This window comes from Tachyglossus aculeatus, chromosome X3, assembly GCF_015852505.1.
Source record: "Tachyglossus aculeatus isolate mTacAcu1 chromosome X3, mTacAcu1.pri, whole genome shotgun sequence".
In the NCBI taxonomy this organism is placed as follows: Eukaryota; Metazoa; Chordata; class Mammalia; order Monotremata; family Tachyglossidae; genus Tachyglossus; species Tachyglossus aculeatus.
The window spans coordinates 828,259-844,761 of record NC_052099.1 but is presented as its reverse complement, the minus strand read 5'-3'; the positions used below and the strand labels follow the sequence as shown (position 1 = coordinate 844,761).

The following is a 16,503-nucleotide window of genomic DNA, read 5'->3' as shown; positions in this document are numbered from 1 at the left end:
TCTGCTCTCCGTCAGAGATAAACAAGGGATGAAGGAAGGCCAGCAGTGGGAGAGGGACAACTTCACTGGTAGTCAAGAGCTCCGAAAGTCCAAGCCATCACCGCAGAGTAGTGGCGGCGGGGGAGGTGGCCGCCTCTGCCAGCAGAGCGGCTGATTTGGATCAACTTCAGCTGCTGCTGCTGCTCCCTTCCCTTCCCTTTCCTTCCCTTCCAGCAAAGCAGCCCCTCCCCCAACCCCAAACACACCAAACAACCCCCAGCACCTTCCAGGGGAGCAAGGACAAAAGCGGAAAACGCAACCGGGGGACCCCCAAACCAGGCGAGGACCCGTCGAGTCTGTTGGAAATGTGAAGTCGGGAGGCTGGAAGTGGCTGGGCGCTGAACGAGGGTAGCATCGATCAAAGATACACAAAGTGGGGAGAGGACACTGCCTCCAACCTCTAGCAGCAGCAGCAGCAGCAGCAGCAGCAGCAGCTCAGTAACACGTCCCCAGGAGACTAGCAGGAGCAACACGTGATGTGTCTACTTATCAGGGTGAGAGAGGGAGAGAGTCACTGAGTGTAAGAGGGAGAGAGTGAGGGGAAGGAGATGAGGGAGAGAAAGGGGCCCACAAAAAAAGCAACTTGAGACTTAGAGGGGTCTCCAACTTCTTGCCCATCTTCCCCCTTCAGGGAGAAGAGGAGGAAGGGAAGTTATTGTGGAGTTGATGAACTTTGCACATCCAGAAACGCCATTTTGATTCCTTTTCCGGAACAACTTTGCATCTCTCTCTCTCTTTTTTTTTTTCCCCTCGAGCCCATCAGTCACCATCAAATCATGTCTCGGCGCAAACAGGACAGCCCCAGTAGAGTCAAACGTAAGTAGAAGAACGTAGTTCTTGCCTGACTTTTAACTGAGTTGCAGAAAAGTATCTGTAGCTGGGCGAGAGGGCTTTTTGGAGAACTTTGGGGATGAGTAAGTTTTTTTAAAAAGTCCTCCTGTTACTCTTTTTGAAGGTTGGGTTAAGAAAAAGTTCGCTGGGGTTTTTTTTTTTCCGAAAATTTAGTCGGCAGTGATGATGAGTTTGTGCTGCCTTTTCCCCTCCTCTTTCTCCTCTTCCTCCTCCTCCTCCCCCTCCCCTTCCTTTGCTCCTTTTCCCTTCCCTGTTGCTGACTCTACCAACCAGCTCCCTGAGAATAGCAGCAGCAGCAGCAGCAGCAGCAGCACCACCAGCGTTTTTGCCTGCAGGACCTGATGCTCATCCATATTAAACCGTCTGAGCTCAGGAATCCGGCCAGATCATCTCCTTCTCCCGCTGCAAAGTTTATTTTTAACCAGGAACTACCAGGACTTGGATGGTGTGCGGACTGCTAGCGAGCACATCTTTTAACGTAACTCCATCTTCCGTCCTCCCCCCCTTTTTCGAGAAGGGTGCGGGGGGGGGGGGAGAGGAGGGGCGTTTTTTCAAACTTTTTTTTTTAAAAAAGATCATTCCTGGATCCTGTCTTTAGAAAAAAAGCTGAGATGAAGGCGCCCGTTTTCAGGTATAAAAGTTGCATTTTTGTGGGTCTCTTTGCCAACTTTTCCGGGATCCTTCCGTCGATGGAAGCATCCGTCTGTGTCTTTTAGATTCGTACTTTGATCTTCTCTGTCCGGCCGAGCCTCTGCCTCTCGCTCCCTCCCTTCCTCCCCTTTCTCTCTGATGAGGTGGGGGGGCCTCTCACGGCTGGGTCCTTCCCCAGGTCCTGGCCATTTTTCCCTTTCCAAAGTTGAACAATCGCCGTCTGTGCCACTTAAACTTGGGAGTCGACTTTACTGGAAGCGTTTTGTTTGGCTCGCTTTTCCTTTGGGGTTGTGCGGACGTGTTTTTGTCAGGAGCACATCTCCGTGTGTATGTGTGTAACGTACACTACAGGGAGGAAAGACCACACCACACACACACACACACACACCCGAAACATCACGAGTACAGGAAGACGCTTGGGCAGCATCTGAAACAGCGAGATTTGTTTAGGTGATATTTGCTTTTCGCTGGAGTTGTTGAGAGTTTGAAAACTTTTGCCCATCGCCTGCTGGACCAAGTGTGTGTGAGCGTGTTTGTCTCGACTCCTTTTTTTTTTTTTTCTTCCTCCCCCTTCCGCAGTCCCCATCCCCATCCATGTCTGCTGTACGGGGCCCATTTGGAAGTATGTGCGTTAGGGGGATGAATAGGTGTTTATTTATAACGAGGAAAGATGCTTCCAACTTTTTCTCCCCCCCCCCCAAGTTTTCCAGACGGCTTCAGTTTCTTTCTCTCCCCCCCCCCCTCGCCCCCCATGTGGTCTCATGGAGATCCGTCTCGTCTCTTAGGAAACTGCGACCTTAATGGTTGCTAAGAAGCAGGGAGAGGGGTTTTTTTTTTCGCTCTCTCCCGTTGAGCAGCCTTTTTTTTCTTCTTTCCCTTTCTGGATGGCGAAGTGGGGTCGCGTTGGGGATGTAGTTCCTCCCTCGCTCGGTTGCTGTTACGTGAGCTGGGCCCTTTTCCGCCGCGAGTACCAACTGTGGAGTTGAAAGCTCGGCGAGGCCAACTTGTCCTCTCCTTGTGTGTGTGCTGCTTTCCCCGGGAGGAAGGCCCTGCACGCCCTGCCCAGCCCAGCTCTTGCAGTGGTGCATCGTCGGGCCGCCGGAACCAACTCATTTTGTTGTCAGGCAGGGCAGGGCTGTGCGAGAAGAAGACTTGGTGATGATCAGTTGGTGCTTGAAACTTCCCCTCCCTTCCTCCCCTCCCTTCCCCTCCTCCTCCTCCCTCCCCCCCCGGTGGGAGTGGGTGGGGAAGAAGGGAGAAGGATTGAACTTTGTCAGAGTTGAATGGCTTGACAAGTTGCCCGCCTCCTCCGTTTAACACTAACTTCGCACAAAGTTTAGCGCCCACTGCAATGCATCACTGATGGGCTGTAAAAGAGGAGGAGAATATTTTCTTTTTTCCCTTGCTCAGCAGATTTGGCCTCCCCTTGCGCCTTACTGGTTAGGAGATAGAACGTGAGCCCAGATCCGGACGAGCAGTTCACATTCCATTACGAAATTCTACACGGCTTCGGAGCCAGCAGCAACACACCAGTACACACTCGGGCACTCTAGTTTGGGAAGGGGGGAGTGGAGAGACTTTATATATAAACAGGCTGCCCAACAGGTCCGAGATTATCACTAATAGTGGAAAAAGTATTCCTCATTTCGGCCCCCGAGTGGAGATGCAACTCCAGTACCGGTTGCTTCTGGATGAGTGATGCTTGAAAAAACAGGGGAATTGCATCCCATGACCGAAAACAGGGATGCTAAGGCACATTTTTTTTTCAAGTTGCTATCTTATAGACGAATCAAGATGTTCGACTTTTACCCCCCCCCCCCTCCCAAAAGTAGTTAATGTCAAGGCAATGTGCAGGGTGAGTTCACGACAATTGGGTCATTGCTTTTCATTTCCTTTTCATAAGGCCCTTCAAAGGTATCATTTAGATTTGCTTACTTATTTTAATGAGTAGGTTCCAGGTCGAAAACATCATTTGATCGGATGGTTGTGCAGGTTAAAGAATGTTGCTAAAACGTGTGATTTTTGAGGTACAGAACTTGTTCCTGTGATCCCAGTTAGTGGTTTAGGTGGAGTCAGGGTAAAGGATACTTCTAATGATTCATACTGAGGTGGGCCATGTTAGAGACTAGAGAATATGTGTGTGTGTGTGTGTGGTGTGTGTGTATGCGCACATACATATTCTGGGAAAAATGACCCTTAATTGGGTTTGGATTTCCAAGCAAATTATATCCATCATCTAATCAAGCAAAGAGCCACCACCTCTTTATTGAAGATTAGTAAGAGCCACACCTACTGTTCTCAGTTGGTACATAGTGCATCCCATTTTAATGACTTTCACTTTATAATGCTGAAAAATCGCTTCATTTCCTTATCCTTTTTTAAGTAGTTGAAGAGGTCTCCCCCCCCCCCCCTCCATATCTTCTCCTTGAAATGGTGGTTAATGAAACCTGTATTTCGATCTGGGGGAAAAAAAAAACTTTCCCTTAATTTTTTTTTAAAGAGGAATTTCATTTCTGGTTTGTGCTCCCGGTGTTTCATGTTTTTGTGGAAAGAAGTGATGACTCAAGTGCTACAACTTACTCTCTAGATTTTTGGTACTTATGACAAATTCAAAATGGAAGTTGTTTTTAGAAGAAGAGTTTGTGGTGGGGTGTGTGAGCCTGACTCAGCTGGTACAGGTGCTGCTGCATCCATTCCTGTTTACATGGCTCAGCAAGAGCGACCTTTGGATATCAGGATTTTTATTTTGAATTTTATAAAGACTGGCAGTTGTGATCGCAGTATTGTGGGTCTGCTTCCAGCACCAAGATAATCAATCAATCGACCAATAATATTTGAGATACAGTTTGCAAACGCTAATTAGTCATTGCTTGGCCAAAAAGAAAATATTAAATACTTTGGTCCGGCAGTGTTGAAGGAATATGTGATTTACCTGCCACTTGAAAGTGCCACTTCTGGATTATTGATGGGCTATGATGACTCTGGCACTGCAGTTTCAGTTCTCCGGTTAATGAAACCTGCTAGTAAACCAAATTCGGCCTTTGTTTAGTCTGGAGGGAAGGGAGAAAGAAGTGGGTAGAGGAGGAGTGAACATAGTCAATCTTGACAATCAGAGGTGAACCCCCTTGATGGTTCTATTCATTATCCTTTTAAAAGTAGGTGGTGCTTAGAAGGTCATAGGATAAGTGTTGCTAAGCAGCTAAACAGAAGGATGCTAAAATTAACCCAGGCATTTTTGTAAGCATTCTGCTCTACAATACCAATAGCGAGGAAGTTAGTCTTTAAAGTAGGAAGAAAAAATGTACTTTTTTTCCAATCATTATTCTCTTCAGAGTATTTTGACCAATTGGAGGTGTCCAAGCGCAGCTTGTCTTTTTGCAGAGAGAAGTCCTCCCAAAATATTGTATTTGGGATTTAAAAAAAGAAATCAGATGAACTTAATTTCTTGTAGTAATAACATCCTTATTTGAAACGTGTGTGTTTAGAGTGTTGTAAATTTGTATTCAAAGGGAAGAAATGCAATATGGTATCAAATTCAGAGGCCGTCCCTGGTGATGTGAAAAGTTTTTCCCTAATTGTGATAAATCATTCCCTTCCCTTAGATTAGGCCTGTGCTCAGCCCAAGGCATTAGGCAGAGGCTCCTTTTTAAAAAGAAATCGTTTTAGTCTCCAAATGGTTCACAACTAATCAGTTCTACATTTTCATAAGTACTCTGGTGAAAAGGTGAAAAGTTGCTAAAAGTTTTACTAGAGAACCACTATCATCCTTTGTAAGGCTTTGAAAATTTTGGCTAGATAAAATATGCGCTCTGCAGAGTTTGAAGCTACATTGTCCCTTGATTAAGAACTTGGGTTACCAAAGTGGAAGGAAGCGTGGCCTACTGAAAAGAGTATGGGACCCAGATTTCTAATCCCAGGTCTGCCTGAGACTGCTCTGTGTGTGACCTTGAGCAAACACGGTACCCTCTCTGGGTTGCAGCTCAGCTTGCTCGTCTATAAAATAAGGGTTACGATCCCTGTTCAATCAATCAATCAATCGTATTTATTGAGCGCTTACTGTGTGCAGAGCACTGTACTAAGCGCTTGGGAAGTACTAGTTGGCAACATATAGAGACAGTCCCTACCCAACAGTGGGCTCACAGTCTAAAAGGGGGAGACAGAGAACCAAACCAAACATACTAACAAAATAAAATAAATAGAATAGATATGTACAAGTAAAATAGAGTAATAAATATGTACAAACATATATACATATATACAGGTGCCGTGGGGAAAGGAAGGAGGTACGATGAGGGGGATGGAGAGGGGGATGAGGGGGAGAGGAAGGAAGGGGCTCAGTCTGGGAAGGCCTCCTGGAGGAGGTGAGCTCTCAGTAGGGCCTTGAAGGGAGGCCCTGTTCTCTCTACCTCTTAGTCTGAGCCCAACTTGGGTTATCTGTATCGAATCTGATTATTGTGTATCTGTTCTGGTGCCCAGCACAACGTTTGGCACCTTTAAGCAAGCATAGCTAGGAGGTGTAATTACTAGAAACCTTAATCTGGGGGAATAAACAAGATAATTGTTCGCTTTTGACCCAGTGAGCAGGTGAAATGTGAGTGGTGATTTTCCACTCCCAGGTGGGAGGAGCTAAGAAATTTTGGGGGTGAAAGTGGTATCATAGGGCCTAGAATTCAAGTCTGAAAAAAGAAACCAAGGGATCAAACGTCTGTCTCTGTACACACCCCATGGAACTGGGACATTTTCTACATGGGAGATATTCCCTTATATCTAAAGGAATGCCACATAGGAGGGGGGGATGTGAGAACCAGCTTCCAAAACAGCTGATTTTGTTTTTAGGGCACCTTTGGTTTGTTTTCCCAAGGGAGGCAAGATAATAATAATAATAATAATAATGGTATTTGTTAAGTGCTTACTATGTGCAAAGCACTGTTCTAAGTGCTGGGGAGGTTACAAGGTGATCAGGTTGTCCCACGGGGGGCTCACAGTTTTAATCCCCATTTTCCAGATGAGGTAACTGAGGCCCAGAGAAGTTAAGTGACTTGCCCAAATTCACACAGCTGACAGTTGGCGGAGCCGGGATTTGAACCCACGACCTCTGACTCCAAAGCCCATCACTGAGCCACGCTGCTTCAGATGGCTGAAGGAGGGTACTTTTTTGCATATTTCAGTTCTCTGGCCTCTATTGTCAATTGAAATATGGAAATGGGCAAGGAAGAGACACTCATGAAATTGAAGGCACCTCTTCTCCAAGAGGCCTTCCCTAAGCCATCCTTTCCTCTTTTCCCACTCTCTTCTCCGTTGCCCTAACTTGCTCATCACCCCACCCCACCCCCACAGCACCCAGGTACACATCTGTAATTTATTTGTATTAGTGTCTGGCTCCCCCTCTAGACTGTAATCTCATTGTGGGCAGGGACTGTGTCTGTTTATTGTTACATTGTACTCTCCCAAGCGCTTAGTATAGTGTAGTGCGCACAGTAAGCACTCAAGAAATACAAATTAATGAAATTAGTTATTTTCAGGTGGAGGTATGGAGGCAAACTGTGAGCCCCAAGTGGGACAGGGACTGTGTCCAACTTGATTAATTTGTATCTTCCCCAGTGCTTAGAACAGTGCTTGGCACATAGTTAGCACTTAACAAGTACTAACTCCATTTCAGTTAGTGACCTCTGAGACCGTGTTTGAATTTGTAATGGCAGTCGTTGGCCGTCTCTCTTATGTCGAGCTTGTTGGTATTGAAAATCTGGTTATTCAAGGAGAAATCTGGGGAATTGTACCCCCAGGAGGAAGGATGGAAGGATGAAGGGATTCCTCTAAAGCCTGCTGGGAAGCTGCAACCTTCATTGATGGTGGAAGCTGCTATTTTGGCCGGGAGGGATGGAAGAAAAGGGGGGCAGATGCGGGGAGCACAAAATCTTGTTTCCTCTAACTTTGTAGTGTGCCTTTTAAAGGTACTTTAGTTTGCAATTTCGCCTGGGCCTACCAATCAGTAAAAGGTGCCTGTGAATAGATGCTTCAAACAAAAGAAGTAGGAGATTGGGTGGGGACTGTTTGTTCAGTGTGATTCAAACAAGTAATGTTAAGAGAATTTGAAAGCCTCTGTAAAGTCCCAGAGACAACATACCTCAGCAAAGATTCATCTGCAGACTCCCTATGCAAAGTTGGTACTGATAGCTGTGATTGAACCCCCCCACTTCCCCCCCTCCAAACATTGCGAGATTTTTAAACCAAGGGGAAAATAAATCAAGGTGGAGTAATTAAAAACGTTTGACTACTTATTTCATATTTCCCATTTAAATGTTTCATCAAGTTTTACCAAGGGGAATGTGTAGAGCACTTTGTGTACTGAGTATTTAGAAGGTTTAAAATAGTGCAGTGGTTCATGGACACAAGAATGGAAGCAATGCCATTCAGGATCAGACCTGTGGCTCATCCAGCTCTGCGTTCTGTTCCTGATGGTGACACCAGAAGATGTTTGTTAGGAAGAATGATAAAATGGTTGCTTTTCTTCCATCCATCTTCATGGTTGGGCGGGGGAAGGGGGTGTACCTTTTAATAAACCTAACATTTCCCTCTAATAACCCTCATGGTTTTGGGACTTTTTAAAACAACTCTTTTTTTTAGGCTAGCATGATTGCTTTTTTTTTTTAAATGCTATTTATTTAGTGCTTACTGTGTGCCAGACACTGTACTAAATGCTGGGGTAGATACAAGCTAGCTCCCACCTGGGAGCCTCAATTCTTATTTTAAAGTTGAGGTAACTGAGGCACAGATAAATTAAGTGACTTGCCCAAAGTCACACAGCACACAAGTGGCAGAGCCGGGGTTAGAACCCAGGTCCTTCTGACTCTTAGGCCCATGCTCCATCCACTAGGCCACGCTGCTTGCTTGCCTCACTTTGTCATAAAAGTAATATAATGTTTCTGCCATTTTAATTTGCTTACGTAGCTCATTAAGTATTGCTAAGCTGTTTCCTTTTGAACATTCCAGATGATTGAAAAAGGGGGAGGGCCTTTGTTTCTGTAAAACAGAAATATAAATCACATCTTTTTACTAGTAAGTATGAAGACAGGATGCATTTTCATATAGGCCCTCTTATTTGTTTTTACACTAGTTCAGGAAGCCTTGAGGGGCTCTAACATTTGCTAAAGCAAAATTGCTTGATGAATTCGGCTCCAAATTGGGGAACTCCTGTATTTCTCTTTGTTACAGAAGCTGAACTTTGACAACCAGTCTCTAACTAGAAGTTCATATAATTGATTGTAGGGAAATAGGGAGACAAAGAATCTGCCATTACATCTTAAAGATACAGGAACACTTTGCTTCTGTTGCTTAATCATTTGGATTCTCTTGAACATCTTGAATGCTAAACAGAAACTTGAAAGTGATTTATATGTGATGAATTTGATGTTTTGTCACATGTAGAATGTTGCTCATCCACACAGATTTTTTTTGTTTCGGTTGTAACCTGGCAAGTAAATGAACCTACCTGGGAGTACATTATCTTCTTTATTTTAAATGTGAAGATATTTCATAGCTAGGAGTTAAATATTGGTAAAGTTTCAGTAATGTACTTGTTGGAATTAGTTGTTCTGTAAATGAAAAAGGAAATATTTCATTATGCTATCCAATGGCTCAGAGGGACTTTGCTAATTATGTCCACTTTGCACTGCCTTCTCAGTGCATAGTTTGTACTGGAGAAATGAGCACATGGATCAAGGATAAAACTTCACAGTCCTAATAGTGCTCACTGTTTTTTTGCCAGGAGCTGTGCTTAATAACTTTTTAATTTCTTTAGTGGTTGAGTTCTTTCTTGGTCTGTGCAGTTTGACTCTAGTTCATTTAAGTCATGTGTGTGTAGTTGGTTTTTTTTTTTTTTCATTTGCTTTATCTTAGTTTATTTTTGAGAGGGTTGAATGCTGCAGGAGAAGAAGAATTTTTATAGCATCGAATACAGTGTGATGCACACTTGGTCAAGATGCTGTTTTCCTGAAACTGTGCAGTTAGTTCCAAAGGTTTCTATTACATGTTCATATTCCAGTCTAGTTTCAGAGCAGGATCTATCTGCACCAGTATTTGAAAGTAGTTCTTTGAAAGAATCAAAGTTAACAGCTTTTCAGCACAGCTGTCTAGCACAGCTGTAGCACAATTTCCTTATCTAGTGTGGAAAAGGAATTTTTTAAAAATCTGAGCAATCATGGGCTCTGAGTACAGTTTGACTTTTAGGGGTAGGTGAACTCATCTCAGACTTGTATTCCCATACTGGAGGTTTAATTTAAACTTGAAACAAGCTTCTTCTTGAAGCAGCGGTGGCTTAGTGGAAAGAGCACGGGCTTGGGAGTCAGAGGTCATGGGTTCTAATCCCGGCTCCACCACTTGTCTGCTCTGTGAGTTTGGACAAGTCACTTAACTTCTCTGTGCCTCATCTGTGAAATGGGGATTAAGATTGTGAGCCCCACGTGGGGCAACCTGATTGCCTTGTATGTACCTCAGTGCTTAGAACAGTGTTTGGCTCATAGTAAGTGCTTAACAAATACCATTATTATCATTATGATTATTCTTTTTGGTGTTTTTTTTAATAAGCATAATTAAGGGAAGCTTAATCTGCAGCTTTCTGATTTCATTTATATTCAAATCATTAAAATATTTTGATATTCAAAAAGCTAGTAAAGATATTACAATTCATTGTCACCTCCCATAACTATGAGAAATTGCAGCATACCACAAACAACTCAGATACTAGAGTTTCAGGTTTTTAGTGTATTCTAAACTTGGGCAGACACCCTTCTTCTCATCCCCTAGTTGTAATGATCATTCTCCCTTTTGGCTACAATCTAGTCTTGGGTTCTTGAGAAAACATAGGAAAAATGCAGTTCCTGCCCTTAAGAAGCTTATGTCTTATAAGTGTTAGATGTGGGTATAAACTGCTTCACCCTTGTAGTTGACATTTATCTTTTATCTTGTTCAGAAATGATTTGAAAGATTATTATAAATCCCTGTGTATATAGCATAGGAGAAAAATCAAAGGAATTGAGCTGTATTTCTGCTCTCTAGCTGGACAGCAGCTGGATTCATTTCCCTTAACTAAAAAAAAAAATCCACCAGTGTAAGAGATGCTTGTTTTGTTTTGTGTAATCTTAGTGTCAGTCTTAGCCTGACCAGCCACTCGTGGTCATTAGAGATCCCAGAGCTGCAGCATGTGCAAGTATAAGTCACATCTCGTGAGCCAAAGCAAAGCCGAGGCCCGAAACCAACCTCCTGCCTTTTCCTTGAATTATAACCTCAGCCCTCCATTGCTTGAGGGCACAGCCACATTTCAGATTGGGCAGTTACATTCAGTACCATTTGTAATTTTGGCGTGTTGTTTTTCATTTTTCTTCTTGGTAAAGTTGCTGTGTATTGTTATCCTAGAAAGAAAGAAAATGAAACAGCAGGTAGAGGGGGCTACATGTCACAGATGCATCCATTCTTTCATTCAGTGGTATTTATTGAGTGCATATCATGGCAATGCACTATACTCTAAAGGCTGGGAAAAAGTGTGTGACAAGTATTAGAGGCTACATGTCACAGATGCATCCATTCTTTCATTCAGTGGTATTTATTGAGTGCATATCGTGGCAAAGCACTGTACTCTAAAGGCTGGGAAAAAGTGTGTGCATGTATGGATAGATATGGTTCCTGGCCCCCAGCCCCCAAAGGATTGATCTAATAATAAGTGGGGAACAGGGTTGGGGACAGGCAGGTAAGGAAAGGTGAAACAATGAAAGCACAAAAGGAAAAAAAGACTAAGGGACACCCATTCCATTGAGGAGCTCATTCGCTCCCCCTGTCAGCTCTGTGCCAGTGACGACTCCTTAATCTACCTTCCGGCCTATACCTCTCTCTTTCAGTCTCACATTTTCTCCTGCCTTCAGGATATCTGTACGTAGACGTTCCGCTGACACCTGAAATTTTAACATATCCCAAACAGAACTCCTTATCTTCCCACCTGTATCATTCCCGCCTCCCAACTTTGCCACCACTATTAGTAATACCACCATCATCCGTCTCACAAGTCTGCAACCTTGACATTATCCGTGACTCGCCTCTCTCCTTAAACCAGTGCATTCAGTCAATCACCAAATCCTGTCCCTTCTACCATCACAACATCTCTAAAATCTGCTTCTTCCTCTCTGTCCAAATTGCTACCACGCTGGTCCAAGCACTTGCCATATTCTGTTTCATCTGCTGCCTCCTCGCTGACCTCCCTGCCTCCAGCCTCTCTTCTCTCTAGTCCATATGTGTAGTGGATAGACCAAGGGTCTGGAAGGTCCTGGGTTCTAATCCTGGCTCCGCCACTGGTCTGCTGTTTGACCTTGGGCAAGTCACTTCTCTGTGCCTCAGTTACTTCATCTCTAAAATGGGGATTGAGACTGAGCCCTACGTGGAACAGGGCCCGTGTCCAACCCAGTTTGCTTGTATCCACCCCAGCGTGTAGGGGTGCCTGGCCCAAACCTTCATTGGTTGCCCATCCATCTCCACATCCAACAGAAATTCCTCACCATCGCCTTTCAAACATTGTCCGCTCTCTTCCTCCTCCCTATACCATTAGAAACTAGCTTGCACATTCTGCTCCTCTAATACCAACCTACGTACTGAACCTCAATCTTACCTCTCTTGTAAGCCCTCCTGCCTGAAGCTCCCTTCCCCGTCATCTCAATCAATCGTATTTATTGAGCGCTTACTGTGTGCAGAGCACACGGTATCTGACAGACTGTCAAGTCTCCCTATCCCTGCCAAGCCCTCCTGAAATCAGATCTCCTCCAGGAAGCCTTCCCTGACTTTCCTCTTGTCTCCCTACCATATTCTCCCTGTGCCCTTAAGTTTGTATTCCCTAAGCTCTTTAATAATAATAGCTCTGGTATTTGTTAAGCATTTACTGTGTGCCAGGCACTCTACTAAGCGCTGGGGTGAATACAAGCAAATCGGGTCAGACACGGTCCTAGTCCCTTATGGGGCTCACAATCTCAATCCCCATTTTACAGATGAGGTAACTGAGGCCCAGAGAAGTGAAGTGACTTGCCCAAGGTCACACAGCAGACACGTGGCGGAGGCAGAATTAGAACCCATGACCTTCTAACTCCCAGGCCCGTGCTCTATCCACTAAGCCATCTTGCTTCATATGCTTTGATGCACCTTCTCCCCTCCCCAACAGCACTTCCGTACATATCATTCCACTCCATTTCTTCCCCTTGCCCGTAACTGATTTTAATGTCCGCCTGTCCCACTAGATTGTAAGCTTCTGGGAGGCGGGATCAGTTTCCCAACTCAGTTGTAGTCTCCCAAGGGCTCAGTACAGTGCTGTGGACACAGTAAGTGCTTAGTAAATACCATTGTTTAATTGATTAAATGCACTAAGAGCAATAGGGCATTGCAGCTAGAGGAGCAGGATTTCAGGCTCCTTGCCACTCAGGTGTCTGACAGTTGGAACCACCATAGCCACTGCCTTCCCAATGTCCTGAAGGTTTAACCCGCAGCCCGAACTGCCAGGCTGGAGAGGAGATGGGCTGATGGGTGTCCCGAAGGTGGAGGGAGCGGGCAGTCCCTGTCACGGGCCTCGGAGGCCTGAGGGTACCAGGGACTAGCCGGGACCTGACATCTGTCTCTGTGTGTCCCGTGACTTACGTAAGATCATCTCGACCACTGTGATTACCGTCCAGTGATCACATATTCTTAGTGATAATAGCAATAATGATGAATTAACCATTTATTTTGTGCTAAGCCTGTGCTGGGATGGATCTAATACAATCAGATCAGACACAGTCCCAATCCACCTGAGACTGTAAGCCCCCGATGGAAGGCAGAATAGATATCGAACCCCCATTCTAAAGATGAGGAACCTGAGGCTCAGAGAAGCAGAGTGACTTGCCCAAGGTTACACAGCAAGCAAGTGCCGGAGGCAGGATTCAAACCCAGGTCTCCTGGCTCCCAGTCCTCCGTTCTTTCCACTCCACCACGCTGCTTGTTCCCTAGTCATTTCACAGCTCCCATGATTGGATATGCTCTTGAACAGAAAACCTTCATGGCAATGACCAATTGGTTCTCTTTGTGTGGGAAAGACCACTCTGTAAAATTGGGTTCAGCGCAGGGGCTTGGGAACTAGTTATTCATTTATATAAATGCCTGGTGAAGCAGTGATCTACCAAACTGTTAATTAGCAGGTAGCTCCCATTAAGAATTTCCAATTCTCTTGTATACGGGCTCTGAATCATTATTCTGAATCCTCTGCTTCTTTGTAAGTGAAATATAATAGTTATCAGTATATTAGGAGGGAGAATGTTGGGTAACCTTCAAAGGAAGTCTCCTTGGTACTTCCCGATCAGGAGTGGGAAATCTTCGGGACTCACTTAAATGTTGGCTACTTCAGCATGAGTTGCGATGGCCTTTATTTTATGACATCATCAATCTAATAAACCTGATCTTCCAGGAGGGCCCCAAGTATGGTTGCATCTGAGTGAAGGCCCTATACTACCAAATCAGACCAAGATGATGAATGAAAAGAAAAATTAATCTGAACATTTTCTCCTGGCTGACTTGCCATTTGCCACTTCAGTGAGAAGAGAATATGCTGATGTGTTTTTGGCCAAGAGATCCTCAACATTATTTTAATACGGTCTATATTGAAGCCGTATTCATAGCTTAGATCTTCCAGGATGACAGATCACTCCAAATACTGTCATTGCCTTCTTGAGGTTAAAATCACCTGTTCCCTGTGGGCATATACAGCCCCACTCACACACCTTCAACCACTGACCTTTGCAATACTGAGTATACCTGTGGTCTTAGAGGATCATGGGTTTGTTTTACTTTAAATAATGCATTTTTCTAAAAAAGTTGACCAGAGTTGTCACTCACTTTCTCCCCCCCCCCCCCCCACCTTTTTTAAATACTGGATTGCATTGGTAGACTTTGAACCCATCCTCGCCATACAAGAATTCATTTAACACTGCCTTTCTCACAAGGCATCCCTAGTGTGAGGAGAGGAACATGTATGTTTCTTTCATCTGTGGGCTTAGTTTGCAGTCCTCTGCAAACGTTGTGCCCGAAATACTTAAAAAGTGAGAAGGGGAGCACTTGGGAGCCAGAGGCCTGGGTGATTATAATATGGGTATTTGCTAAGCACTTACTATGTGCCAAACACTAGATAATCTGGTTAGTTCCAGCCCTTGTCCCAAATGGGGCTCACTATCCAAGAAGGAGGAGAATAGGTGTTTGCTCCCCATTTTACAGCTGAGAAAACTAAGGCACAGAGAAGTTAAAGTGACTTATCTAAGATCACACAGCAGGCAAATGGCAGAGCTAGGATTAGAACCTAGGTCCTCTGATTCCCAGGCCCATCCTCTTTCTACTAGGCCACACTGCATCTTGATTTTCGTATCTGCTCTCATACGTTGCCTAGCTGACATTTACGGTTCAGTTTTTGGCATCTTCAGAATACTTACGTGGCTCATTTTTAGGTCTGGAATATTACTCCCCTTATACAAAGTAAAACGATTTAATTCAATTCACTTTTCATTGACATTTCTCAGTACCAAGCTCAGTGTAAAGTAAGGGTGCCCTGCATTTTAAAATGTTGCTGCCTTTATGCCATTTTTAATCATAGTGGTATTTAAGTACCTACTACATGTGCCTCAGTTACCTCATCTGTGAAATGGGGATTAAGAGTGTGAGCCCCACGTGGGACAGGGACTATGTCCAACCTGATTAACTTGTATCTACCCCAGTGCTTAGAACATTGACTGGCACATAGTAAGTGATTAGCAAGCACTATTATTATTATTCTTTTTATTTTAATGGATCTGAAGTGGTGATGATGATTCCTTTATTTGCTTCCTCAATCTAGTTATCAGCCCAGTAGATCATATTGTCAACCTAATTGTATCACTGTTTGTGGTTTCCATGAAAACCTTCATCTAATTCTCCCCCCTGTAGTGGTACCCACATTTCTCCGACTTCTCCTCTTTTAGCATGCCAATAAGGAGACGCGTCACCTAGCCCTCCTCTCTAGTAATTCCGGTTTAGAATTACTAGGAAAGAGGCTCCCTAGAGGAGATTGCATGGAATCAAATTAGTTGATTATATTGTTGTATTCCCCCAAGCAGTGCTCCGCATGCAGTAAGTGTTCAATAAATACAGTTGATTAGTTTTTTGAAAAGCCAAGGGTTAAGTGTGTGAAAGTTGCTCAGGGCCTGTTGCACAAAGTCCACTGGCAGTAAGGTGACGTGTCCAGAGCAAGGGGAATGAAAGGAACTGGTAGCCAAATAGGGTGTCATCAGCCCCCCGTCACCTGGGCCAGAGAGTGGCACACCAAAACCTTTTCTGTGGCATGTCGGTTCCTAGCCGCTGGTCGGCCACGACGCCTTCCATGCTCCCGCTGCCTGTTTTTAATAGCTAACCCTCCAGCTTCTTGGGCAGGAAGAGAAGAAGAAGTGGGTCTCCAGAGTAAAAGCAGAAACTTTGGAGCTGAGGGATGAATGGCAGTGACTGACCTGATTCCACAGGCAGTGCATATGGTTCACCTCCTACTTGAATTTCCCCTGAATCTGTACCAAACATCCTGGTAGCTTGTTTGCAGCAAGAGATAAAAATTCCAGCTTTTCAGTGATAGCGTATTTTGCTTCTAAGGATTCCAGAGTGATGTCAGATAGTCTAGAGCCAGGACTACTTAGTAAGGATAAACAGCTCACATCTTTTTCCCCTGCCATCTTTAAATTTTTTTCATGTGGGACACTAAGACACTAGTTCTGGGAACTTCTCTTTGCCATCAGAAAATGGATGTGTTGCATCAAATTGAGCATGTTTAGTCATGTTGCTGTAATCAGTTTTGAGACTAAGAATGGGTTCCCCCTAATTCCTGCCTTTCAAAATGCCTGTGTGCAGCTTTGAATGAATAAACTTGGCGGGTGTGTTCCAAAATGATCC

General features: G+C 44.4%; 1 protein-coding gene across 1 annotated transcript in view; it reads left to right on the top strand.

Moving 5' to 3' along the window:
* Nucleotides 1-578: 578 nt before the first annotated feature.
* RREB1 (ras responsive element binding protein 1) overlaps nucleotides 579-16,503 on the top strand; it is a 174,968-nt gene continuing 159,043 nt past the window's right edge. Inside the window, exon 1 of the mRNA XM_038770229.1 lies at nucleotides 579-855. The gene's annotated coding sequence lies outside the window, so the exon portion shown is untranslated. The remainder of the gene's footprint in view (nucleotides 856-16,503) is intronic.